The 27,066-nt window shown below is 43.3% G+C and overlaps 1 protein-coding gene across 1 annotated transcript in view; it reads left to right on the top strand.

Moving 5' to 3' along the window:
- Positions 1-27,066, top strand: part of XPR1 (xenotropic and polytropic retrovirus receptor 1) — a 111,652-nt gene that overhangs the window by 42,386 nt on the left and 42,200 nt on the right. The window lies entirely within an intron of this gene.

Genomic DNA, 27,066 nt, shown 5'->3' with positions numbered 1-27,066 from the left:
TTGGGGTTGCATCTTCTTGATGTGAGAGTAGGTATTTTAACTGGTGAACTTGTCTCTTATCACTTAGGTGATGGCTTAGGTAGGTGGCTTGTATAACTTAAATTTTCAAGGCTCTCCCAGTCTTGTACTCTCTTCTTAGTAATTAGGGAGAATTCTTGGGTGCTGGCACTAATTTGGTGATTAGCAGGCTGCCCAGAGAAGCTGTGGCTGCCCTATCCCTGCAAGTGTCCAAGGCCAGGTTGGATGGGGCTTGGAGCAACCTGGGATAGTGGAAGGTGTCCCTGCCCATGTCAGGGGGTTGGAACGAGATGATCTTTAGGGTGTTGTCAGAAAACCCCTTTTTCTGACCCAGAGACAGGACTCCTGAGAGGTGTTTTAAAGACTTGTATTCCATTTTCAGTCTCATGAGAAGAGTGAGGTGGTGCTGATGTTACAATTCATGCCATCACGATCAGAAGCCAAACTGTTTCCTAATTAACAACGCATTAGAAGCATTTTTTTGCCTATCAGCTTTTGCCACACAATGCTGCTTATGCTTCTAAACCAATAATCTATTAAAATATCTCAAGTGGGTCTCGTTACAATACATCTTTCATAGTTCTCTTTCTCCAAAATACCTAGTCTTTTTGCAAGGTCATCATTTGAAACTTGTTTCTAGTTCCATTGCTCTCTCAACAATGTCTGTCCCATTCCATGGCTTTTCTAAGTCAGCACACCTTATCTCAGAGTTTGTGTACAGATGCACAAGACTATGTGAGCCTTTTGTCAGGCTTTGAGAATTCTCTCCAATTCCACTTCCCACATCTCCCCCTCTTTCTTGAACAGAAAAAACTTCTTTGATGGCCTTATCATCATTGAAGTGTTCAGTGAAGTGCACAAGGCACTATCGCTAATATTGCCACTATAACACTATGCCACTATAATTTTGATTCTTTCTTCCATTTTAACTCCTAACCAGGGTCATCCTGCATTTCAAACACACACACTGAATTTGGTGTTTGCGTTTGGGGTGCACTCTTTGATACGGATATCGCTTCCCGTCTTGTCAACAGCATTAGGACTATAAAAAGTACTCTGGAAACCCCGGAAGCATCCTCCATAAATATATTTAATTAAAGCCATAGTTTCCAGTATGCCTCAAAACATACATTGTTCCAACTCATGACATAGTGATAATAAGATGACAGCTTTAAAATGTGCTGCTTTGGCTAAGCCCTCTCCTTCCCATCTTCCTTTGTGGTTTTTAGAGGCTATGGATGTTACAGCCTTCATATGGCGCATGAATTCCTTGGCAGAGTTTCCTCTGCTTGCTGTCCAGACCTTCACTGCTGCTCTTCTCACACATTAAAATGTTGGGGGGTTTATATTCCGTTTTTGTAGCCTTGTTGTGCCTTGTTAACCACAAGGGATAAATAGTTCTTGCTTTAGGAATTCTCAAGAAATGCAATTCTTGCATTTCTACTGCCTGGTCATGGTTTTTTTAATCTCCTTCAGCAATCTCTGGAGATGTCTTCACCGTGAGGGAGGCCCTCAACTCAATTCTGCTTCTTTCCTTCTGCTTCACCTTTCTGTAAAGGGGATGCAATTTTTTTCCTTAAAAAGTAAAGACCTCATGGGTTGAAGATGTGAAAATTAACTCCAGAAATGCCTCAGTTTTCTGAGTAGAAATGTGGAGCATTTTTTCTATGGCAGGATGCAGATGGAGGTCACACGGTGGTCAGGAGATGAAGGTGCCAGTCTTGTGTTACGTATTTAATTGTCAGTCTGCTCGTTGGTAGTGATTTTGTAGGCACTTCCTTCTGCCCCCAAAAGCCTTCAGCCATCAGGATTGGTGCCTTGTTGCTATTTGCAGCCTGGAAATGCCACCAGCAGAGCAGTTTATCATGAGGGGGTAACAAATGCATTGAAATGCCCAACATACAGATTGCTTTAGGAATGGGAAATGTCGAGGGACCTTCAGAAGACTAACCAGGTTTCCAGCCATTAAATGTGAAAGTTGATTTATAGGTTTTAAATCGGACATGTTGCTACTCAGACTTAATTTTTCCAAAAGTGAAAACGAGGTCAGAAACTAGATTTCCTGCTTTTTCTGGCTTTCACCAATGACTCTGTAGCTTGGAAAAAAAGAGTCTTCATTACCTTCAGTGGTAGTGTGGAGGTGGCAGCAACTCCGGGGCTGTTGCTCGTGCCACCCATACTGCTGGAACAGTGCTGACACCCAGCTTCAAAGCACAGCCTTGGAATCCTGCCAGGTAGGTGGCTTTGCCTACTTCCAAAATGTGGATTCACCTGCTGCCCTCATTGGGGATGGAAGTGGAAGGGGTTTTTGGAAACACTCCTCACCTTTGGGTAGCCCCAAGCTAAAGGGAGAGAGAGATATTCCTTATACTCTCCTCTGTCCGTAGGACTTGATCCAGCACTTCGATTCGTAAATCAGATTATTCTTAGTCACCCTTATTTTCTAATGGAAAAATAACTTGGAGAAGAAGTTTTGGATGGAGATGGGCATGATGTGCTGAGCTGGACCAGAGCTCTCTCTGCAGCAGTGGGTTCATATTTATCCAAACATTCACTCTGAGCTGTGTGCTGTCGCCCTGGGCACAGACAGAGCTCTAATTCTGGGGTTTGAGAGATGGACTTAGCCAGGACTGCCACACGTACTGTCTTAAGAAGTACTATAAATGCTGGCCTAAAGATAACACTGTATTTCGTTATCATTTCTCTAGGTAATTATTTTCAAATATACAGGGGGAATTTATTTCAGCGAATGAAAGCAATTAGACTGTGACTCTGCACAGCCTTGCAAGGAGGCTGGTGAAGCCTGTCCAGTTCCATGCACACTCATCTCAACACTGTGTGTGTTTTTTTCAGTGTCCTGGCAAAGCTTTTCTGTCCTGGAGGTCCTTGGGCAATGGGAATTCAGCCTTGCCAGGAGCAGGGAAAAGATCTCTGCCCTTTGCTCTGGCTTTTTTCTTTACACTGTAGATAAACATTCTTCATCATTAGACTGATCACTTAAAACCTTCATCAGAAAGGTGAAGAAATCAGTTTAGATTTCAGAGCTACAAGTTTTGATCCTAAATGAACGGATTTTTCATCCCCTGCAGTATTCCTATATTTGGGTAAAGAACTTTTGAAGTCAAGGAAAGGCAATTTAACTTTGAAAAGAACAACATATTGTTCATGACTGCAGCAGTACTCCAGATTCTTTCCTGGATAAGCAGAATGGCATTTGGAAGGTGGCTTCCTGCTTTTATTCCTGCGGGTTCTACAGGATATAGAGTGGGGAGATTGGGGAAAAAGGGAAGTATATGATTTTCCTTTTTGCTTTAAGTACCTTTGAGACTTAAAGGTAATAGAACCTCTGAGAGCCTCTCCAGTGATACATTTTCTTCTTACTCTGGAAGTCTTTGATCCAAGATTGTGCTCAAAGCAAGTCAAGCTGGATGAGGTAGGTGAGGGCCTCATCTAAGATAGCCTTGATTATCTCCAAGGTTGGAGATGCCACCACCTCTCTGGACTTTCACTCAGTTCTTGACCATCATCATGGTGAAAACATCTTCTCTAGCTGGGTTTCCTAAGTTGCACTGCCCATTGCCTCCTGTCCTTGTGCTGTGCACCTCCAGGAAGAGTCTGGCTCCAACTTCTCTGTATCCTCTGATTACAGCGCTGCAGTGAGGCTTTGTCAGTGATCATCTCGGTGTTTAATCAACCTGGTCTTCTTGGGTTGTCTATATTGGATGTTTTTTTGTAAGAGATGCAGATGACCTAGAGGTCTTTGGGCCTTTCAGCTGCTTTCTTGCTTTTTGAGATGAAAGGAAACGTTCACTGGAAAAGTACCAATTTGTGAAAGACTGCTGGGACTTCCCTTTTGTGTTCCACATTACAGATCTCAACAGCTTTCCTTTGCAGACGTAAGTTACCTTGTCTTGTTTCATTTCTAAATTAGTCCAGCTCAAGAGGAACTCACTGACCTCCCAAACAGGTGGTTTGTATCCAAAAGTTAAGTGTTGCCACTGCATTCAGTCTGTACAGTTAGAAATAAAGCTCTGCTCCAAGAGGAAGATGTTCTTTGTGTGTTCAGACGGATTTTAAGACTTAAATTTTTTCTTTTAGACTTGTATGGTTTTGGATGTATATTAATGTGTTTTTCAGAAGTAGAATCACAGTAAGTGAAAGTGTTGAACACCTGAAATATCTTCTCTATTTTCTCCTGGCAGATGCAGCGTGCTTATTTAGTCATTCATTTATTTATTTGGGAGCAGGGCAGCACTTCTCCTGTTCAGAGCTCAGCCTTGCAAAAAAGTTGGGCTGAAATAACACAGGCAGCTGCTGGACTGGAAGGAGTAGGACTGGGACAAAGACCTTTGGCACAGAGGCAGGAAGGGCAAAAGGGTGGTTTTAACAGCTTCTTTGTGATGGTTGTATTCCCAGAACTAACCCAGGGCTCCTCGCCACTTCTGTTGTTAATTATATTTGCCTAGACTTATTATAAAACAAGTTTATTTGCAAACAAGGTGTGGGAATTCTAATATTTGCTCGTGGTATGTTTAAGAGCTGAGAGCACTTAATCTTTTTAATTTTTTTTCTTTTTAATTGTTAAGCTAGATCTTCATTGCTTTGAGCACCTCACCTAAAATAATACTGTTTTAAGAAAACAAAAACAACCCCCCAGGGCAAATCTTGTTAAATTTCATAACTGAATCAATCGGATGCCATTTCTTCATAATTTTTCCATTTGTAGCACTGCTGTGGAAAAGACCTGCTCTAGCATAAATTCTTTCCTAAACAAGCTTTTCTGTCCCCGTGTCCATTTTTCTCCATTGCTTAATATTCAAGAAACTGCTGTTGCTTCCTAGGGGGTCCTGGTTTTGCTTCAGACTGCCTTGCAGCATGCTTTGTTCTTGTTGCAAAAGCATCATAATTGGTTAATCCTGCCCTTACACTCCCGTAGTCTAATGTCTTGGTTTTTTACTGTTTAATGTGCTTAGTAATGTCAACTTAGCCTTGAACCTATTAAAAGATTGTGTTGCTTTGTTTTTAACCTTTTCTCCCCTCACTGTAATGTCAGTATACGCTCGGTGTCCACGGTGCTGTTTTACAGCCCTGTTACCTCTCATCTCTTCTCTTCCTTTGAGGATTGGTCTAAAGCGTTTTCAGTGTTTTTAATTAAAAAAAAAAAAAGTTTTATGTCTGTCTGTATATCTGTCTGTCTTTAGGGATTTATCCTAAGTGGTCTTTTTACTCCTCATAAGTTTTCTTGTTTGGGATACCAAAAGGATATTGAAGGGTATTGAGAAGATTATTTGGCTTATTTTGAAATAAAACCATTTAACTGAAGAAATGCCTGTTTCCTCTGGGGCCCTCGCCCTTGCATCTGTAATTTATAAGTACAAGTGTCAAAGATAGAGACAACTGGCTTAAGTACTTATCTAGGAACATGGATAACAAGACTGTTGAAAGAGTTTTCCTGACATTCTCTGGCAGGAAAAATTCTGCACATACTTGCTGTAGATAAACCAGGCTTTTTAGTCATAGCTGTAGACTTGGTTTGTCAATTTGGATGGCTGAACTAAACTGCAGTACCATCAGTCTGCTTTCTTCCCAAGTTTGAGAACGCATGGGATAAACACTCCTTATAGCAGAGGAGGCTGTCACTTCCATTTTCGAGGTGCTCAGGTATCCTGTGATACGCAGCAAAACATGATCAGGATGTCACAGGGGATTTTCACCTTTCCAGCCCTTTTCCGGTCCCCGTTTTTTTCTCCTGTTGCTGCTTTGTTTCCAGCTCGTGGTAGAAGTGAACAGCTTCTCTTCCAGCTTTCTGCAGGCAGCTTGAAATCTGAAATTCAAAGTGAAAAGGGGTCTCTGGAGTTAGTACAGAATGTTGCTTCTTTTCTCATGCCTGTAGGTTTAAACTTCTGCCATGAAGTGTTTTGCAGAATAAACAAGTAGTACTGGCCTCATCTGTTGTCATTGGTTTTGTAAAGCTTTGTTGGAACGACTCTTTGAAGAATGAACAATTCTGCAATTAGTGGGATTTTGCTTGGTGTTAAAGGTTGAAAATCTTGCTGGCAAGGAAACTGGGCCTGTGCCAGAACATGCTTTTACATATCTGCATTCTGATCCCGTTTCCAAAGGCAATAGTAAGAAAGCCCAACCCCTTTACTTGGCTGCTGGGGAGAAAACGCCGTGCTGGAAGGAATCCATCTTATCAGCTTGTGCCCTTTTCCTTTGAAGAGGAGCTCTTTGTCTTTTGCCTTTCTGACAGCCTCCCATGAGCAGAGCGAGGTTGCTTGGCTATTGTGTGTCCCTCTCTGAGCTGCCTCATTAGTGCTGGGCTGAGGTGGCCTTTCCATAGGGGTGAGATGTCACCTGCAGCTCCCTCCTGGCACAGGAGAGTGTTCCCTGCTCCAGTCCCCTGCTGTTCAGTGTCCAGAGCTTCCTCATCCACTGGGATGGGGCATCTTTGCCATCGTCACCAGCATAGGAGCCAAGTCCCTGAATTTCTTTTGTCAGCCCTGATGCTCACTGTTGGAACCCTGGGCACTGAGAATTTCAGACTTTCTGTGCTGACAGGCTCTGACCCCCAAGAAAACACTGCATCTGACCTGAGGCCATGGAAAAGGCTTCCAAAATTGAATGACAGCACTGGGATTATGGCTGTGAAGTTTGAATAGAAATGTCTAATATCACATGGTGGAAAACTTAGAGTTTAAGGTTTAAGAATATAATAATATATATAAAGCAAGATGGAGGATTTAGGGCATAGGCCAGTCCTTCTTTTTCACTGTCTCCTTCATGGGTTTGGGTGGTATTTTGTAACTGGGTAGAAAAGTCATGGGTGGGGGTTTGCGGGCCATGGGTGCTTGGTTATTGGGTTAAAAGTAAAAGTAATTTAAGTGTCACTTCATAATTGGACAGTTTATCCTTAAAAGGCCTTGTAAAGAAAGACATAGAGGCCATTTGCTACCTTGTTAGCTAGAACTCACGGCTTGTGAGATTGTGACATAGATAAGAATTAACAAACACCTGAGTCGGAACAGGAAACGCCATCTCTCAAGCATTTAATCCTGACTCTGACAGAAAAGAAGATAAAAAACATCTCAGCAGTGATCTTATGTGTGATCACCAGGTTGGGACCCTTGTGACAAGAAGGACATTGAGGGGCTGGAGTGTGTCCAGAGAAAGGAATGGAGCTGGGGAAGGGTCTGGAGCACAAGACTGACGAGAAGCGGCTGGAGGGGCTCAGCCTGGAGAAAATGAGGCTGGGGGGAGATCTTTTTGCTCTCTACAGCCACCTGAAGGTTGTAGACAGGTGGGGAAAGGCCTCTTCTCCCAGGTAATAAGTGACCGGATGAGAGGAAACTACCTCAAGCTGATGTTTTCTTTGGATATTAGGAAAAAACTTTGGACAGGTTGTCAAGTATTGGAAGAGACTGCCCAGAGAAGTGAAGAATCCCCAACCCCGGTGGGATTTAAAAGATACATAGATGTGGCACCTGGGGACATAGTTTAGTAGTGGCCTGGGCATTGCTGAGTTAATGACCGGGCTCAATGATTTTGCAGGGCTTTTCCAACCTAAACAATTCTATGTTTCCGTGATAAAGAGCCATGTGAATTCACAGCTTCCCCCGGTAGATGTTGATGGTGCACGTGATCATGTCCAGCCATCTCTAGTTCCTCAGAAACAGATGGGCCTAAAATGGCATCATGGGACCGAGATTTTATTAGTTATCATTGTTCGTGTGCTTTGGAAAATTAATTTAATTTGAGATAACTAATGAAAAAGTCGTAGGGGAGCCTTTCCCGCGGCGGCTTTGCTGCGACTGTGTCTCTACCATTTGCTGGGCAGGTTGCTCTTAATATATCCATTAACGTGACTCCTCTTGGATGGAGTGAGCTGCTGGCTGCTGTCTGCTGTGTCCGCTGCTGTCACTTCCCAATGTGCAGCATGAACCTGTGAGCCATTATGCCACTAATAACCGAAAAGGCCTCTTTGAGTGCTTCTTCCTGGTGTGCAGCTACTGTTTCTGCAGGCTTTGGAGGATGGAAGGGAGGGATGAGCCAGGTGGGTTGCGCTTGCAGGAGGTGTTTTTCCCTGCTCTGTAGGACAAATGTGGGAATATGTAGTCTGCGCATGTTTATTTTCAGGCACACAGCAGCAATCCTTGCCACGTTTTAAAAACTGACTCTTGAGTTGCTGTGTATTACAATATTGATGTCTTTCAAAGAAAGCTGCCAGAGAAAACTGATCAAAGCTGAGCAAAGACAAAACACAAGCTCAGAGCATTCCAGTTTACTGACCTCATTACCTTGTCTCCAGCACTTTAAATTAAGCTGTTTAGATGACAAAATTACGTCTTCTTGAAACTGAGAATCGGCTTTGACAGCACACTGAAATTGTAGTGTCTGCTACCTCTGGCCCTTACTGCATAATTCATAACATCTTCTTTACCTAAGCCTTAATTAAACCTCCAGATAAGTTGGGTTTTAGTGCTATTTACACATTCTGACCAGAAGAGCCTTACTTTCGTGCCAATGTCACCGTTTCCCACGGATTTCTGCGCAGGGAGCAAACGGATCAGCCTGTGTCCTTTCATGTCTCTATTTGCCATATGATTTTTTTCTTGTTACCAAGGCAACCCTTCTACCCACCCCCCAACAGGCGAGCACTCAATACAATGTAAGTTATTGTCTGGAGCAATTATTAGGCTATTATTAAAGCCCTATTGAGATATGTCACTATCCTGTAGGAATTTTAAACAAGTGGGAGCAGAGACAATAGCGAGGACTGGAGGATTGCGAACGCGTCGCGCTGCTGGTAGCATGAGGAGGGTGCCTGTAGCCCTCCTAACAACGTCTCATAAAAGCTATGAGCAGTCTCCCCAAACTGACAGAAGTCAGGACGTGCCAGTGTGGATTAAGATGGAAAGGGGAAAGAGGGGAGAGTGCTCTAGCAGGGCTCTCGGGCTGCGTTCTGCTCCGAGCGGGGCTGCCGTGCGCGCCGAGCGTCTTCGCGTGAGTTCAGTACAGCCCACGGGGACATGGCACTGAGTGCGTTGCTGTGATGGAGATGATAGTAAAATATCCCCATCCCACACGGATGGGAGAGTGTTCTTTGTTGGAAAGTCTTCTCTGCATTCATGATCCCTGCTTGTGTGCCCTGATTTTAAAAGGGAATTATTCATCATCAGTGGCAGGATGTGTGAGAGCTGGGCAGCGAGCGGGTAAAATAAGAGAAGAAAGTGGCTCTTGACATGATATGTTTATTTATTTATAGATTACAGCATGGTGTTTCTTTTCCAAAGCAAGGCTTTTCCAGTTTCCCAGCAGTGGGAATTCAGGAGATCCAGGAGCAGAACTTGCCTTGCAGTCTCCTCTTGCCATACATTCCCTGCCGAATGCCACTGGGGTTGTATTCATGCAGCCATAACAGCCCAGCCTTTTCCATCCTACCCCATATCCTGGGACTGCACTTTCTGTCGCCTTTGTCTTGCTGATGCAGTCCTTCTGTTGAGCAGTAGCAGAACTGACAGGGTTTTATAGCACCGTATCGATTTCTTCCAGGAATTTCCTTCCAAGAAGCCGCAGTGTTGTCATGGGTCAAAGATGTCACCAGACTGATTTGGCGTTTCATTTGTGACAGTTGTCAGAAGAGGCTGTGGCTTGCCCAGAGCATCTTTGTCTTGGGCTGTGCAAATGTTAAGAGCAATTGTGAGTGCAGATGGAGAGCCCATTAATGAGCTGCATATGCAAAGCAAGAAAAAAAAAAAAAAAAGCCAGGAGAGTCTGTAAGAACCTTTTTTTTCTGGCTGTTGGAAAGTGAGACTCTCTCTGGTTATTTAAAAGCTCATTTCTCTGGGAGGCTTACTTTTAACTCCTGTAAATAAAAGATCCACCTCCGCAACTTCTCCTTCCCACTGCTTGGGAAAGGTCTCCCAAGGTCTCTCCATCCTCCACGTAGCACAGAAGTGGAGGGGGTTTGCCTCATCCCTCTGCACAGCAGTGTGTCACAATAAATATTTGGGGACGTGTTTGTCTCTTGTTCGGTGTTCCTCTCAGACGCAGCTCTGTAAGGCTGTAATGCTCGGTCTGATGTAGAACACGTTTCTTTGTTCCCGTTTATGGTTTTTCTGCAGTTTAGTTCTCACATAGGTTTTGTGTCCATGGGTAGCAGCAGTGAGGGGTTCCCAGCGAGCAGAGAGATCCAAATGCATCAGAATCCATCTGCTGCTGGCATCTGGCAGCTGTCTGTCAGGTGAAGCCAGCAGTGGGTTCCCTTTTCCAGTTCCTCCATCATTTCAGTGCCCGCTCTGCTCCGCTGGCTGTTTTCCTGACCTCTGGTGAAGTGAGGGATGGGAGTTGTGTGAGCTCTGTGGTTACCCATAGGTTTGTGGGCAGCAGCACAAGCGGATGCAAACACTCCCACCACAGCTGCTCAGAGCTTTTTGTGTTTCAGCAGCTCACCCCGGCTCATTAATGCCTCGCTGAGGCACAAGTTGGTTCATTGAGACTTTGTTAAAGACTTGTTAAAGGAAGTCAGGTTTCATTGCTAATGGCACTGGAATATCTATCAGCATATGTCTTTTGACAGCGTTTCCATTTCAGGCTCTGAAAATGATGTAACTATTTTACTATAATAAAATAATTACAATTTTCAGAGAGGAATCTAGGGCAGTAGGCTATGGTTCATAAAAACACTTGCTTCAGCAAACATTTTACCACTCAAAATAAAAAGCAATTATTTAAAATTATAAAATCTCTTTTGCACAATGTTGCAAACCTTATTTTAAGTACTGGCGGCGTTCCTGAATGTGTCTGAGTACACCATCACCCCTATGGAACATAGTTTAATTCTTGTCAGATTTGCCTACTCGAAACTTTGTTGTGAATATTTTAAACATAGGCTGTTGCTGTTGAGTCTTTGCTCCTAGTTGTAGAGGTGGCATGTATTTATACTACATTTGCAGGGAAAGTTTATTTTTTTTATCTTTCAGTGCTAATGAAGCTGCTCATGAGGAGAGATACATAGTTTGTGGGTATCCAAAGAACAGTTCACAGGTCATTTCTTAAGTAATATTAAACAACGTGCTAATGAGGCGTGCTAGGTGGACGTTCTGGTGGGTTTTCAATTGTGAACAGCAGAAGCAAACCCAAAATGATAAAATTCTTTGCTGTTAGCTGCAAAAATGCTCTGCATGAAGTGTCACTTGCTATAAATTCCCTAAATTTGCTCTTTTACAATAAGCACAAATGATACCCGTTAGTTCAGCAGCAGCAGCTCGCTCAGCTTGGTCTTTTCAAGCTTATTCTTAAGAAGCAAGACTGATTTAATGTTCAGTGACTCTTGTGTATGGAGGCTGCCTGTGTGCCGTTGTGTCCTGTGCCCTGTGCATGTCCTTGTGTCCCTCCAAACAATCCCCTGTAATTGATAGCTGTGTTGTTCTGGGTGTTCTGGGGCTGCTCCAGGTATCCATGCGTCCCTGAGAAAGGGAAACCTGCTCTTTTTCCCAATAAATGATTGCAGTTCCCTTCAAATGTGTTTGCATTTTATTCTGAACCAGGTTTTCCTCGCCACCTTTGGTGCCTTGTGTTCGTGTGTTTTCTTGTTCCTTGTGCTGTACAAACCTCGTAGGTTGGGTGTATTAACAGCAAATGGACCTTTCAGATGCCAGGGTGATTATGGCAAATGCTCAGCTCAGTCCTGGTTACAGATTTCAAATGTGATTTAGACTCCCTGTCTGTATGAAGAATGTGTTTCATCCCAGAGAGAGTTTTTTTCAGACCTGCTTCTGCTGTGTCCAGTGTTCCGTGTGTGTGACAGGCTGCAAGTGCTGGTCAGGTGAACTCTGAAGTTGAAAACTCTTTCCCCAGAATGAACCGTGTGTTCATTCTGCCCGAGTCTGTCTCTCACAGAAGACACTCTGTGTTGGCCTCTGGTGCAGGCTATTTCCTTTGTGCCAGCAGTTCCTCTTGGAATAGTCTCTAAATTCAAGATGACTTCTTTCCCTCACTCTTCTGTCTCAGAGTTTAATGCAGCCACAACATCAGATACTTGGTTAAGTTTACATCCCAGTCCCAGGACACTCCTTTGGTGTTAAATGCAGTTATCCTTCATCCAGCTGAATTTGAGATTAAGACAGTAGTGGAAGTTCTCACCTCTGGAGAGCAAAGATGTGACAAAACTTCTGGTGGAGCACCTATCAGTATGGTTTGGGGCGCTTTTTTTTTGCCTTTTTTTTTTTTTTTTGACAAAGAGTTGTTGGAATCCTTCTGGCAACCCCATCTTGTATTTCTGCTGAATTCTGACTGTTTTGTCATCTGCATGCTACCTGCCATGTGGCACATTTCATGGACTTGTTTGGCAAAGGAGAGGAAAATACATCCATGTTCTGCTTTAAAAATAGTGCCGCCGTCTGTAAGACCACTTGTGTTGTGTGGGGGGATTGCCGTGCTAACAGTGTCTTTGGAGGCAGATTGATAGCTACAGAATTGCAGTTTCGGGCTCTGTGTGTGTGAATCAAGTGATAAAACAGCCAGGAAAACTGAAAATTAATTCATACGTTCTGTGTAAGTTTGCTGGGGGGGGGGGGGGGTTTAATCTTTTGGACTACTTTTTGGTTAAAAATTACCATTATTTCAGAGGAAGGGCAAGAAGCTTTATGAGAAGCTGAGTTGACTCCAGTGAGTTGAAAGAGGTGGCTGAGACCTTGTTTGGCAGGGATAGAGGTTGTGTTTCTAATCCAGGGTAATGGAGACCAAACCAGAAGCAAATAACTCGTTGGCAGCAGGACCAAGTGCAGCATCAGCAGCTTCCCTCCAGAGAGCCGCAGAGGGCAGGCACACAAGTAGCATTACTATCATGTGTACGTTTGTCTGTCTATGGGAAACTAGGGTGGTTTAGTGTTGGCAAACACGAGCGGTTTTCACTTTGGGACGTTTCTTTGAGGTTAGCTGTGAGCTTTGACCTTCAGGAAGATCTATGTGCGTGGATATGGGCATTTTGCTTGTGTCCCTGGCTTATATTTCCACTTCATTCATCCCGTCCTGCCCCTCCTAACCCATCCCTGTGTTCTTTCATGACTGTAATGAATTAATGATTTTATGTAAATCTGGTGTTTGATGGACTGAGGAGGTGTGCCTTGGGACTTGTTTAAGCTATCACATAGGAAATGCATCATCTGCTTCATGTTTTCTGCAATTGCACTTGGTTTGATTTTTCCTTTATTGCTTTTTCTTCTTCTCTAATTCTTTTCCCCATCAAAACATTTCTTTAAACATGTTTAGATCTTTTGCCTGGATTTAAGGATTTAATTCTATTTCTTCATCCCTGTCCCCCACCCCCTCATTTTCCACCCTAAATGTGAAGGGGGAAAAAAGCAACCATCCCTGCATTACATACCTGATTGCTATTCAGTTCCCAAGGGTGAGGCACTGAGAGCTAAATGCAAGGGCTGGAGGTCTGGGCTCTCTGGTTAGATTCACTGAATGTCACTAATTAGAGCAGAGTAACCACTTACATATTTATTCATGTTTCAGAGCAGTTGGTGAATCAATTGAGTGAATGAACTGGGGCAGCTTCCATTCTTCTTGTATTGAATTTGCTGAAGGACCAACCCCCAAATCTTATATACTTAACCCCCAAATCTATTGAGGTTGGTTCTTTGTGCCTTGCTGGTATGGACCAGCAATATGGGTGTAACAAAACTTCATTTCTGTGTGACTTTTAGATGGTGCTTTTTCTGCTCCCCTCTCTTCTGCTGTTGAAAAGGAGCTGATTCCAGCCTCTGAAACACTTGCCAAAAATAAATAAAAAAAATTTATTCCGGTGAGATGAAAATAATGTTACCTTTGTTAAGGCCATCCTCACCATACTTGATGGACTAATTTGCCTAAAGCCTAAATTAAAATTCTTGCAGGACTTGAAATCAGGACAGCAACCACTTGTGCTGGTGCACGAACAAACCAGCACAGAACAAACCTTGCAGCTCATGGTGGATTTTTTTAGACGGCGCAGATGGATTTTCCCCCGTAAACACCTTGAAGTGTTGCCTTTCACCAAAATCCTGTCTGAATTTAGCTCCTAATTGATAATAGCTCATTTACGTGGTGGGAGCAGGCTGGTGACAGCCTCCTGGTCCCCCCTCGCTGGGAGATTTGCATTCCATCTGCTCTTGCTGTTGATTAGCAGCATGCCGGCTACATGAGCAGTGCTTCTGGATGCTGCGGTCGTCTGTTGCAATAAAATTCTTCTGTGAGGACACAACCACGGAGCTCAGAGCACAGTCAGGGCAGCAAGGATAACCATTTTGGGGCTTGCTGCTCTTGGGGAGCGTGCATCGCTGGCTCCAGGTTTCCCGGAGCCCGGCAAAAGCTTTCCAAGCTTTGGTGGACTGTTATGGATGCTTTAATGAAGGGATGGGACCATTGTCAGGCTAATAATGATTTATTACACAGATAAACATCAGCCTCGGAGGCAGTGAGATTTTAGAGGAGTAAGAAGTCGGCCATAGCTCAAAAGTTGTCACAAGTTTCTTTGTTGTGAGGCAATATATGACGTTCTGATCTAATGGAAAGTTGGCACTGAGTTTTTGTTTTTCTAGCCTATCGCCTCTACTTAATTCTGCTGCACTGTGTATACTTTTATCCAGTGGCTTTCTGTCTCACGTACACACATATACTTCTATTATAACATCTGAACTCTTAAATTATTCTATGAAATTACATTACTACACTATAAAGCCCTTCACCATCTTACCTGATGTAGTTTCTTACTTATTTAAGGCATATTCTTACTTATTACTATAGGAACATAAGTTTATATTTTTTCTGCTTAATGTCTGTGTACCTTTATTATTACATCAATCCAAACTTCTCCCAAGGCTGCAAATCAAACCCTTCAGTATCTGTGGAAGTTTCTCTCTTTTCATTTCATACAGTGGACAAAACTCCGAGCTCCTCCCTGCCTCCTGCAGCTGCAGTTTGGAGTGCTTGTCTCTCCCATTCTACTTGTATCACCCATGCTTCAAATGAGGATCAGCATTCAGTTTTACAGGTTTTGCCAAGAAGAAGGTTTCAAGTCAACCACAGCTTCAAAGTGAGCCCTGTCTTGTTAAGTGCTGTCTGGCAGGGTTGCTGCGTACAGCACACAGGTTGCTTTGGGAAGATACCCACAGATGATTTATTCGAGCTTGTTGAAAGTCCTGTTGTTCTGTCTGTTTGCACCGCTGATACTGCAACTGGGACTTAAATTTAGGCTTTTTGCCACTGTCACGAAGAGGGGTAAAATAGAATTAAATGTGGTGGCTCTGTAACAAGTCCTTTGAAATGTAAATAAGAAGTGACTTAGGAAGTTGGGCCGTTGAGTTTTTTACCCTCAGCATACTCTGGGTTTGCGTTGGGACGCAAAACCTTTCTGTTGGCAGTTACTTCGGCAGTTTGCGTATTCCCTTCCCACCAGGTTTTGTTCGGGAAGTTATAGAAATTACTGAATGGTTCTTCTTGCCTTTTTATTTAGCCAGTGCCAGCAGTACTGTTCATTGAGCCTGGGGGAAATGTGCGGGGGGGGCGAATCACATGCCTCTCAATCTTTCTACTCATTTGGGATGTAAAAATCCTTTTCAGAAGGATTCATTCCAGTTCCAGTCTGGCAGGGATGCTCCAAGAGGAGATACCCAGCCTGTGCGGTTTCTGGCTAGGGACTTGTGCTGTGCAAAATGAAAGAGATTAACTTGGAAAACAGACAAACAAACAAGTGCAGTCCCGGTCTCTGCTGCATTTTAATCTTAAACTAAAATTACCCCTGGAACACAGTGGCTCTGTTGAGAAGTTGAAGTGGGCATAGACTTTCAAATCAATCCCTTTGGAAGACTGTCTTCTCTCCCCTTGAAGGAAGGGCATGTGAGCTGGAGCTTATTCCTTCCATGTTTAATCAAAGCAAAGCGGCATCTGAGGAATGCCGCTTTTGCTTGAATTGGATTTAAACAAACCCTCTAAGTGCAGGGCTGAGAAGAAGGGAAGGCAAGGGATGCTACCTGAGCATGTGCTTGGAAGAAAACAACTCCAAACTTGTGGGGACCTGCACTGGAGAGCTTCTGCTTACCTTGAATTTACCACATTGTCTCCGGGCATGCTTCAATCCACGTGTTTTAATTAATACAGCAGGGTAGGGCTCAGCTGGGTGGCTGTGCACTGCGTGAGCAAGGAGGAATATAACCTTGGGTAGGCTTTGTAGTGTTGTGGAGAGGATCCTACAACATCTGTTGCTGTACTAATGTAAGAATTAAAGCAGAAGAATTACAGCCCTGAGTGGAGAAGCAGCTACCTTAATGTTAATTTGCTGCTGTTTTATCTAGAATTACATAATATCAAAAGAAAAATATCGGTTGGAATTGTGCAAAATGTTTAGGAAGATGCTGTTGTAAACATTTATGAGAACTAACAATCTGTTCTGTTCCTGAGCATGGTCTGACTGCAAGGCCCTCTGGTAAAATAGTGCACAGAGCCACTCTCGAGCCCTGTGTCATTGCTCTGAGATACCTCAAAAATGTATTTTTCTTCATCTGATAACTGCTTGCTTATTATCTTCCTGCCAACTGTTTGCCTTTACTAGCTAGTAAAATAAAAAAGGAATAAGGAATTTGAGTGGTGTTGGCTCCCTGGGGGGAAATTAAACCATTGAGAGAGCACGTTTGAAGTAGGTTTGTCTTTGTACCATGTGCTCCTGTACTCCATGTAGGGAGCCTGTTGTTGTTTCTGCATCATTTGTTTTGTCTTTCTGGTTGTTCTTAATATTAATTGAAGTCTTTCCCAAGACAGTTCTGTTAATCTTCCTTTTGTCATTTCCCTCCTCCTCCTGCCCTCGATATCTCCAATGAACATGCTCTCCTGTGCCTGAAAAGAGCTCTAAAAGTAGCATTGTTGTTGCTTTTGTAATGGTGATGGTCCATTTATTCACCTGTTTGTTTTGTTTTTTCCCATCAGTGCTAGTGTTTCTAATTGTTTGCTTAGCATCTGAATTTTATATGTGCTGTAATTGTTATAAGGATGCAAACAGTTTCCTGGTGTGATGGGTTTATGTCTCTTATCAGCTCCAATTATGCAAAATGTTTTCAATTAGCTGTAATTCCCTTCCCTGCCTCCCCTGGAACACACGGAGCTGAGCAGGGTCTCTCCAGGGACACCGGTGTGTTTTGCTGGAGCAGCCTTTCCTCTTCCATCACATCCTGTCCCGGCAGCTTTAGGATCAGGGAGCACACCCTGCTACTCCTTTTGTCTTTTAAAAAGTTAAAATACTCCTAACTATACCATTTCCCTGAGAGTTTTTTGGTGTCTTAGAGGAGGAGATAATTCACTCCATCTTTAGAATCCCACAACTTTGCCGTCAGCAATGGAAACACCCTGAACTGTGAAAGCTTTTCCTTGAGTTTATCCCGTGCCATAGCAGGTAGTAAAGTGCTTTTTACAGTTCTGATACCCCTACCAGAGAGGGATGCTTTGGTAGATGGACTGATGGCTAAAATGTGAAAGGGCAATTTCTGAGGTGTCTTTGCGCAGGACAATTGCAGAGAACTGACCAAAATGTTCCTGTAAGCCTTGAGGTGGTTCTGGTGGAAGGTGCCCCTGCCCATGGCAAAGGGGCTGGAATGAGATGGTCTTTAAGGTCCTTTCCACCCCAAACCACGCCATGATGATGATGTGCAGTGACAGAGGACAGCAAGGAGAAAGCAGAGGAGTTTCCTGACAGAAAGAGTTGTTGTATGGAGGCTTCATTGAAAAAGAATTGTGGATGTGGATGGTGTTTGCTTGGGTGATGCAGAGAAGAGGTCCATGCCTTCTGCCTAGTATGGAAAAGATTCCTGTGTTCTAAACAGAACTAACTCTGGCTTGCCAGTGAATCACTGAATTGTCTGCAGCAGGATGAAGTAACCGTGTTTAAATAGCTTCATCTCTCAAAAGAAATATTTTGAAGCCCTCTAAACACTTCCTCTGTAGCTGGAGTAGACTTTTCTTCCTATTCTGCCTCAAAGTGACCTTGCTGCTTGTTTTAGGCCTTATCTTGGCCCCATATTCATTACACCCTGCCTGACAGACTCCAGCAGGGAACTGAGGAGGTTGAGACTCACCTTTTCCAGCACATTGTGGTGTGTTTGCTGGGTGCAGGGACTCAAAGAAGTGCTTAAGTCCAGAGCAGAGTTTTGTAAAACCCAATTTGATGCCGCTACTTCTGTGTTACTCATTGATCAGGAAGGGTGGGTCCAATGTGTGGCTGCAGTTTCTGCAGCTATTTAAGCCCTCCCCAAGAAAAGCGAGCTGGGCTTGGTCCGGCAGCATGCACACAGGGCTTGGGCAGGGCATAGCTTTAATGCTGAAATGGCTTTAATGCTGAAATATGGCATTTCCTAAAGCTCTCAGAGTGTGTCTCCTGCTGCTGGTGGCCACCTGCAAGTCTTGATGAAGAGCAAAGCTGCTTAGAATTCCCAGTCTCAGTTCGTTTGAGTGTGGCCAGGGCTCAGTGGCTGGTGGTGCAGCACAGGTGATCTGCTTGTCAGGCTGCATTTGCAGGGATGGCTTTATCACTGGGAAAACGCTGATGGGGTCTGGGGCTCTTGTTTTGGCATAAATTAGCACTCTTCTTGTTGCATTTGCTCGTCCACAACCTGATTTTTGTCAGCAATTTAAGAAGAAAAATCAAATGTGCATATACTGTGCAGAGTATATTTGGTGGAAGGAGAGAGGGAAAGGAAGTAGGGGAGAAAGCACTGAAAGAGCAAGACTAAAACTCTGATTTCAAGATGATTCTGCCCTGCATTTGTCTTGTTCATCAGATGTGTGGGGGACAGTTCAAGTCTGTCATCAGACCCAGTAGAAGACATTCCTGAAGGATATCTGTGGAGGGGACAGTGGCCATCCTGTCCAGGAGTACTTTGATCAAAGCATTGCCCATTTCAAAGGTCCAGCTTGCAAAATGAAATGTTGCTGCAATCACTTGTGTAACGCCACGTCACAGCGAATTCTCAGTTTACTTTGTTTTCCAACTTATTTCTTCTTTTGAGCATTTTACATTTTTACACCACCACAAGTATTTGATGGAGCTCTGGGCTAGTTGAAGGTGTCTCTGCTCATTGCAGAGGGGTTGGCCTAGGTGGCCTTTAAAGGTCCCCTCCAACCTAAATCATTCTGCAATTCTGTGACTTTTATTTCTATGCAAAATAGCTTAAAGGAGACTGAAATAGCTCAAAAATGTTTGGACGTCAGTTGTGCTGGAGTGCCCAGAACCAGGCAGTTTGCATCCAAGATTGGGATGGTTTTTCCCCATGAAGGTTTTGTGAGAGCGTTGGAGAAGGCAGGGCTGGAGGCACAAGTGGTGCTGGAGCGTTGGCAGGAGGGAAGGGAGAGACCAAAGCTTGGATGAGTTCAATCTGCTTTAATTCAATAATCCAGACATTTCCTGTGTTCCTGTCAAGGGTATGGGCATGTGAATCCAGCTCCAGTGAGTTGTGTTGGCTTCTCCAAGGTCTCCTTGTCGGCTGAGCTGTGGGGTAGTGCCTTGAGTCATCTCCCATCACAGGAGTCCAAGCAGGTGATGTGATATTCCAGCTAAATCAGTCTAGCAGGTTGCTGCTGCCAGAGGAGGAATCTCGCTTTCCCCATGTCCTCCCTGTGTGCAAGGAGCTCTTTCAGGGGGCTAAACCACATTTTATTGATCAGTTTGGTTTTTAATGCCCTTCAGTTATAATGCTGGCTAGTTCTTTAAATACCAGATTAGCTTCCTGAACTGGTTTAGCAGCACCAGAGCAAGGAAAAGGGCATCATGTGTGTGTGGAAGACAGGGCATAAAGGACAGCCATAACAACTGCTTAAAATTCCCTGTAACTCCTTCTCCATGTGCTTTTCCTAGGAAAAACTTCATACGTACCAGACTTAAAGGTGCACTGTATCAACGTTCCTTTAACTGACTGTAATCTCAGTTTTGTTTCAATTCTTCTCTTCTTTTTGGTTATGTCAGATGCTCTGACAGTTTTTGTGCAGTTTTAATGAGAACATAATTGTTGCTGCTCGGTAAAATTCTGGAAGTTAAACGATGAAAGCAGGAGGCTCAATAAAAGCAGCATAAACAGTCATTTTATTTTGAAGCTTTATTTCCTGACAGAAACATTTTTGGCTTGATTAAAATACTCACAATATCAAACGAATCTTTCTTCATAAATAAGAATGCACATTAAAGAAGATTAGAAAGTTTCCTTCTGTTTCTGTTTCCATGCCACCTTCCACCTTCATTCAGGAGGTGGGGCAGAGGAAGAATATTTGTGGGTCTTAGGGTGATGGATCTCTGCTGTATTCAGCAGCATTTGAGTTTACTTTGATTTTCTCTTGCTCTGCTGCATTTCCAGTCCCCATTGTCTCCATGGGGTTCCAAGGTCTCCTCCCCATGCAAGTCCCCAGTGTTCCATCCCTGCTTTGGGGGCTGGCCCAGAACTCTACAACTTGGGGTGATTTTGCCTTTACCTTTCCTGGAATCTTCATTTCCATTCGTTTAATTGTTGCTTGGCTGAAAGGTTGAGACACTTATCCTGATCATCAGCAGAGGGTTTGCTGAATCCACTGAGTTCCGCCAGGCTGAAGAGGGAGGGAGAGGTGGGGGAGGTGGCTATATAGAAAAACTTAAATTTGAACTCTGAGCACCTGATTTTGTATCAACAATTCTGGTCTTGGTTTTCCATGCTGCTGTGTGTTTTTCTTTTATATTTATCTTCTTGATTTAAGGAACAAACTGGGCAACTTAGGGAAGTGTCCTTATTTCCATCTATGTGTTTTAGCAGAAGGAAGGTTTTCTAGACAGGTTTGTAGCTGCATAAAACACAGCTGTGCTTATTTACTTGAGGTCCATTCAGTGGATCTTAAAAGCATGAACAAGTACTGCTAAATTTTTAGTTTGGTGGCCCCTGTCATTCATGAAAAGGGAAAAAATACTGCCTTGGGTCCAACACTGCACAGATTAAAGGCTGATTAAGAGGGAATGGATGGCGGTGCTGAGCTGTTGTCTCATGCAGCATCAGCCAGAGGTGCGGGGGCGAGCTCAGATCTCCCCTGCAAGAGGCTGGAATATCTCTGCTTTCCTTAACCTCTGGTGTGTTAACCGTGGTATGGGGTTTTTGTGCAGCCATAATTGCTGCTGTCTTGTCTTGTTCAACGAAAACCAGGACTGCAGGCAGCAGGTGAGCAGCTGGAAGAAGAAGGTGCAGGTGTGTTATATAAGCCGGGAATGTCCCGGTGTGTTCCTGGCAATCCCACGAAGCTGCAGGATCTCTGTTTGCATCTCTGGCTCCTTGTCACAACCCAGCAGACGTGGCCTGGACAGGTTCTAGTATGTACCAGCTGAGTAACTCAACCGTGGTGCTCTCCATTCTTTGTCTTGGAGTAAAGGTCAACCTGAAATTTGACTCACAGTTCCTGTTGACTGTCTTGCCTTCACCCTGGGGTGTGTGGCAGTATTTCTGGTCTAGCTTCTTGGGAGACTCCCGCAAAAACACACGTAAATCTTCACTTTCTTTCTTGAAAAGAGAGGAATTTCAGGGTGGTTGATAGCCGGGGAAAGCAGGTATTGAGTGCTGTCCCTGTATGATGTCTCCTGACATCCAGGTCTGTCATCCTATATTATCAGTGTTTTTACGTGGTAGGTTTTGAAATATTGCTGGGCATTTGTGCTGCTTTTCTTTAATTCTTTTTTTTCCTATCACAAGTTTCTGCCTAGCTGCCCTTCAAATCTGAACTACCACATAGCCTCAGTTTTATAATTCTGCTGGGAGTAGTGAGTCTCTTAATGGCACAGGAGGGAAGCATCGGTGACTCTCCTGGAATAGCTGACAAAGACTAGCATTGCCTTCCTTGCTTGCAGAAAGGCGGAATATGAGTGCTGGGTGCTTGTGAGCACCTCTAGAACAGCTGTGCCCTGTAAACTGCAGAACCTGACCCTTGGAGCTGTCTTCTCACACGTGGATGACTACTTAGTTGCCTGGTTTTTCTGCACCTGAAGTTCATGCCAGGACGCTGTCATTGCTTTAGAATTTGTGTTTACAGAGTCACAAATATAAATAATTTATAGCAGACACTTGGTTGGATGTCTAGCTTGTAGGCATGTTGTGGAGGTTGCTTTTTCTTTCCAGCTAAACAAATCATCTGTAAGAATCGGGCTGGTTTCCTTGTAAGATTTCAGTGATTCGGTCTAAAAACCAAGGAAGCAGGATTTTTATCAATCTGAAAATTGTTGTTTCTAAAGGTATTTTAAAATAGATTTTGTTCGCTCTGGGTTAATTGGTAAAAACAACAAAATGGTGAAGCAAAACCTGAGAGAACTTGTGTAGGTGACCAGCAGCAGTTCGTGTCCCCTCCTTCCCCTGCCCACACATAAATCCTGCATGTGCGGGCAATGCCAGCCTCATTTGCTACCTGAGTGGTCGTTTTTTATTGCTAGGTTTGAGGCAATGATTTAATAACCAGATCTGATTTGGACTAAAGGATTTGTTAAGTGGAGAGCTGGCCAGCTCATCTGTGATGGCTCAGAAAAGCAGTTATAGCCCGCTTTGAGCTTTCTTGACATTATTTTTAATATCAACCAGCTCATGAAGCTTCTCCCTGGATGATTTTACAGTATTTTAATTCGAGGTCCGCTTTTGGTGGATGGAATAAATTCCAGGAGAGATGCATGCACACCATCACATGTGCAGTTTGCAGCTCAGATGTTAGGATGGAACAACACGAACGCAAATGTTCCTTTTTTTGCAAGCAGAGTTGGCTTCCTTCTTCTTCCTCTGCAGCAAGAATAAGTCCTAGGAAGAAATTTCTGTGGCTGTACTTAAAGCATGTAAAAGTCTGTACAAGGAAACTTTTATTTGCCCCCAGATGGGACATAAAAGTTCATGGTGAGTAATTAATTTACTGAAAGTTTCAGTGAATGATCCCATTTGCAGCTGACCCAAGTGTGGCTTTCTGTTGTGAGAAAGGGAGTTGCCCTGTGGAAAAACCTTTCCTTTGGAAAAAAAAAAAAAAAACAAACCCAGTAAACACCAGGATGACGCATCAGGAGTGAAAAGATAATAATCTCTGTCCTTGCATTAAGGGACTTCACAGTCGGATTTTTTTTACCTGCAGGAATTCAGTGTGCTGTGTAAAAAGGCTGGGGAAATGAGAATCTTGGTGCTGCAGATCTGTCAGGGGTATGGGAGAATTGTGATGGTTGAGTAGACAGACAAAGCTGATGGGATTTTGCAGACAGATACATGTTTTCATTATAGTGACCCAGTTTTTAACGTTTTGAGTAGCAATAAACGTAGCTTTTTCTTCTTTTTATTCCCTAGTGTGCCACCGGGCCCAGAAGTATAAGCAGTTACTCGCTTTATAGGAGAAAGAAAACTATCTTTTAAATCTTGTTAATTTTTCATAACGCGGTTCTGTTGTTGTAGTCCTAGTTGAGCGCTGGGTAGAGGCTGTGGACAAATTAAAAAAATCAGCGTATTCAAAGTGGTGCTGATGTTAAACTTGGGATCACCTGTTCAGTGTTATTTGATGTGTTTAATGCCAACGTTGAGCTTGATTTTTGTTTTTATTGCACTGACTAGATTTCAGATCCCTCCTCATAAATCAAATGGCCTCCTCCAGCTAAAGTGTTCAAATAACAATACTCAGATAAAGCTGTTTTGTGGCAAACAGAAGGTGATTCAGAGAACTACACCTGTGCAGATCTCATAACAAAGCTAATTGATCTTTTTTAATTAAACCCCCTTTAAAATTCAGCATGATAAAGAGTGGAGGACTTTTAAAAAAGGATTACTTTTAAAGGGCACTGCTCTAACAGAGAAAACTTTTACTGAAGTGTTCTTGCAAGGGAGTGAGCGAGCAGAGCTGCCTGGGATGCTGATCATTTGTTTATATTTTACAGCTGCAGAAAATCAGAGATTAAATGAACAGTTGAGAGGAGCACTGAGAAATGAGTGCTTGGGACAGCTTAGGAATGTCATTTGGATGTTAATTTTTCAACTTCAGGTTCTATTTTAGGTGTGCCAACATCTGAGCTCTCTGCAAACCTGAAAACGTGGCAGGGGGGAGTACATCTGGATTGCTTTGCTGGTTTGGGCTTTGCAAGTAAAAGCAGATTTACAGTCTTCCTGAGGTTTGTTTGTTTGTTTTTGTTTGGGGTTTTGTTTGTTTTGTTTTGTTTTGTTTTGTTATTCAGGACAGGGAATCCATAGGAGGATGAGGTCTGGAAGGTGCAGTATTGATCAGACCGTCTGCTTGGCAGCCTTGTTCATGGGTAAATGGAGTGCTAAGGCTATAGAAAAAGAACAAAAGGAAGGTTAGGCCAGCCCTCCTTGGCAGCAATAGCTGGATGCCTTTTAGAAACAGCCCCTGTTGTCATGGAGCTCCCGAACCCAAGGCCGGGGTCTGGCACTGTGATTTTCTCATGGCGAAACAGCCTTGTCTTGTCCCAGCCTTGGAGGGGAAATAAATAAATAAATAAAGGCAGTAGCCTTGGCAGCACTTGTCCATTATTGCAGCTCAATGACTGAACCACAGTGGGACCAGGACCAGAGGGGAACCTTTTCTTCACAGAGATTCTTGATTTTTTTTTTTTTTTTTTAAAGTCTGGCATCTACCCTGGTCTGCAAAATATCTTTTATGCGGCGGCATTTGACATTTGGAGAAGGATTTTGAATGGTTTATGTAGAACTTGCTTTCCTCTGAGTCAGCAATGTTTTGAGGTTGAGATAGAGGCCTGAATTCCTAATCTCAAGGGTTTTGGAAGGGCTTCCAGTAGGAGGTGATGTGTGCTCAAAGCCTGTTTTCCTCTTCTAAACTTTAGATTGTGGTCCAACTGTTCAACACACTTATTTGTAATTCCTTGAACTGGTCAATAATTTACAAAACAAGATATTAATTTCGTTATTTGGCATTGATTATGTTAGTTTAACTCTTATGTTGCCTTGCTGAGCTTTTTGGTATCTTAGAAGGTGCTATTATGCTTACACAGAAATATTCATGCTTGACTTTATGGACAAAAAGTATATTCCACGCTGAAAGAAAATTTCAGGGTGTTTTTTTTTTTTTCATCCTTTGGTAGTTCCAGTGCCTGAAGTTTAAAAGCTTACTTAGTCTTACTGTCATTTTGTGAATGTGCTGAAACATAAAAACAGGAGATGGTGGAAGAGGTTTGGTGGTTCCACAGGAGGAAAGCAGTGAGCCTGTGTGCTTTTATATTTCTTTGTGACTTATTTTTAAGTGCAGGAAATTATGGTTTCCCCATGTCAGAAAGCACCTCCAGATAAACATTTCTGCTAGACGTGAGTAGACTCTTTGTACCGGAGAATTTGCCTTTCAGGTTCATCCTTAAGAGTCAGCTCTGGTTTGGTACCTCCTCCTTACTATTATTTGCAAAGTTTCAGGCATCTAGTGAATGAAATCTCTGCGTTTTGAGTACTGCATAGCAATTTCTGCTGCTTCACCACCCTCCCTTGTTTGTGCTTTGCTGTTGGGTCAAGGATTTGGGAGTCTTGGAGGCAAGCTCAGATCAGCCCGACTGGGAGGGCCCCAGGCTGGGATGTTGCAACTGCTGTGACTCTGCTGTTAGGAGTCACCAGCCCCGAAGCAGAGTTATTTTCTGTCCCTGGGCTGCTCAGGCTGCCCATGAGGAGGGATCTGTGTTGAGTGGGTTTGCTCATCGTTGGTCCAGAGCCCTGGAGCGGGGCTGGAATGACACCTCGGGGCTGCCGCGGTTCTCCTTCAGCAAAGAGGAGCCCAAGCCCTGTCATTCCAGGGTTTGTTTGCTCCAGGGAGGGAGTCTCATTCTTGGGAGTAGCCACAGAGCTGCAAATATAATGATTGGATGAGAAAGGAACCCTGGGAGCCAAAGCTTGGAGTTTGGAACAGGCTTTGGAGCCCTTGGGGATTCTTCTCTTCAAGCCCTTGGGTGGTGGAGTTGTAAACACCAGGCATCTGTGCAGAACTGGTTATTTTCTCTCTGCTCTTTAAAGCATCATCAAACTCCAAAAGAAGACTGACTTCTCCCAAAACTCCACTACAGTTTTGTGTTGTTTTCTTTACTCTTTCTATACCATCCCTTAAGATGGTACTGATGTGTGTATAGGTTTGTGCTGCTTAATATCAGAGCCAAAACAAAAAAAAAAAATATCAGAAAAATCTAAATGCTGGAATTCAGAATATTTAAATATTCTCTTGATGTTGGTTTTTACCTAGAAATTAGTACTAAAAGGAAAGGATTTCTTGGTTATGACAGTCCAATACGTGTATCTGATAGCAAATGAAACTTCCGTGTAGTCACTCGTCTTGTCAATTTAATAACGTCTATTTCAACATCTGTTTGAGTCTGGCAGAATCAGCATCCCTGGAAGTGTTCAAAAAACATGTGGATGTATAACTTGGAGACATGGTTTAGTGGTGGGCTTGGCAATGCTTGGATTCACTCATCTTAATCCAACCTGAAGCAATTCTGTGGTTCTGTGCTCTATTTCTCAACGTTGTTGAGACCGTAATGAAGTCTTAATTTTCCTGTTTGTGTTACCACTAACCCTTGCAATCTGTGAGAGTGCATGAAGATTCAGGGGCTGTAACTATGGGAGGGTATGAAGAGTCTGCTTTGCTTCATCATTAGGAACATTTGGTTTTTGACAGTACTGAAATTGGTAATTATAGCCTGTCTTGATATTTTTTTTTTTACTCATTAAACTAATTTCTTAATTACTAGAAAACGCATTCTGTCTTTGAGATTCTGCACTATATTTTTTATAACAACAAGGTGACTGAATTGCTGCTTTAATTTCAAGTTTTGACTTTAATTATGGAATTGTATGTAGTTCTTGCAAAAGAATTAAAACTGTTCCAGAGCAGTGAGGTGAAGGAGAGTTGTGCATCTGATCGCAATCACCATAATTTCGGCCTTCTCCTTTCAACTTCGCTTACGAGAAAAGCTACAAAGATTTACTCTGAAGAACTATTTTCATGGCAGCCACTTGTAAAATTGTTCCCATGTTCTTCTGTTACAACCTCTTT

Source organism: Chamaea fasciata, unplaced genomic scaffold (assembly GCF_029207755.1).
Source record: "Chamaea fasciata isolate MVZ Bird 193981 ecotype frontalis unplaced genomic scaffold, bChaFas1.0.hap1 SCAF_10, whole genome shotgun sequence".
In the NCBI taxonomy this organism is placed as follows: Eukaryota; Metazoa; Chordata; class Aves; order Passeriformes; family Sylviidae; genus Chamaea; species Chamaea fasciata.
Note: the sequence above shows the minus strand (reverse complement) of the source record. Positions and strands in the feature narration are given on the sequence as shown.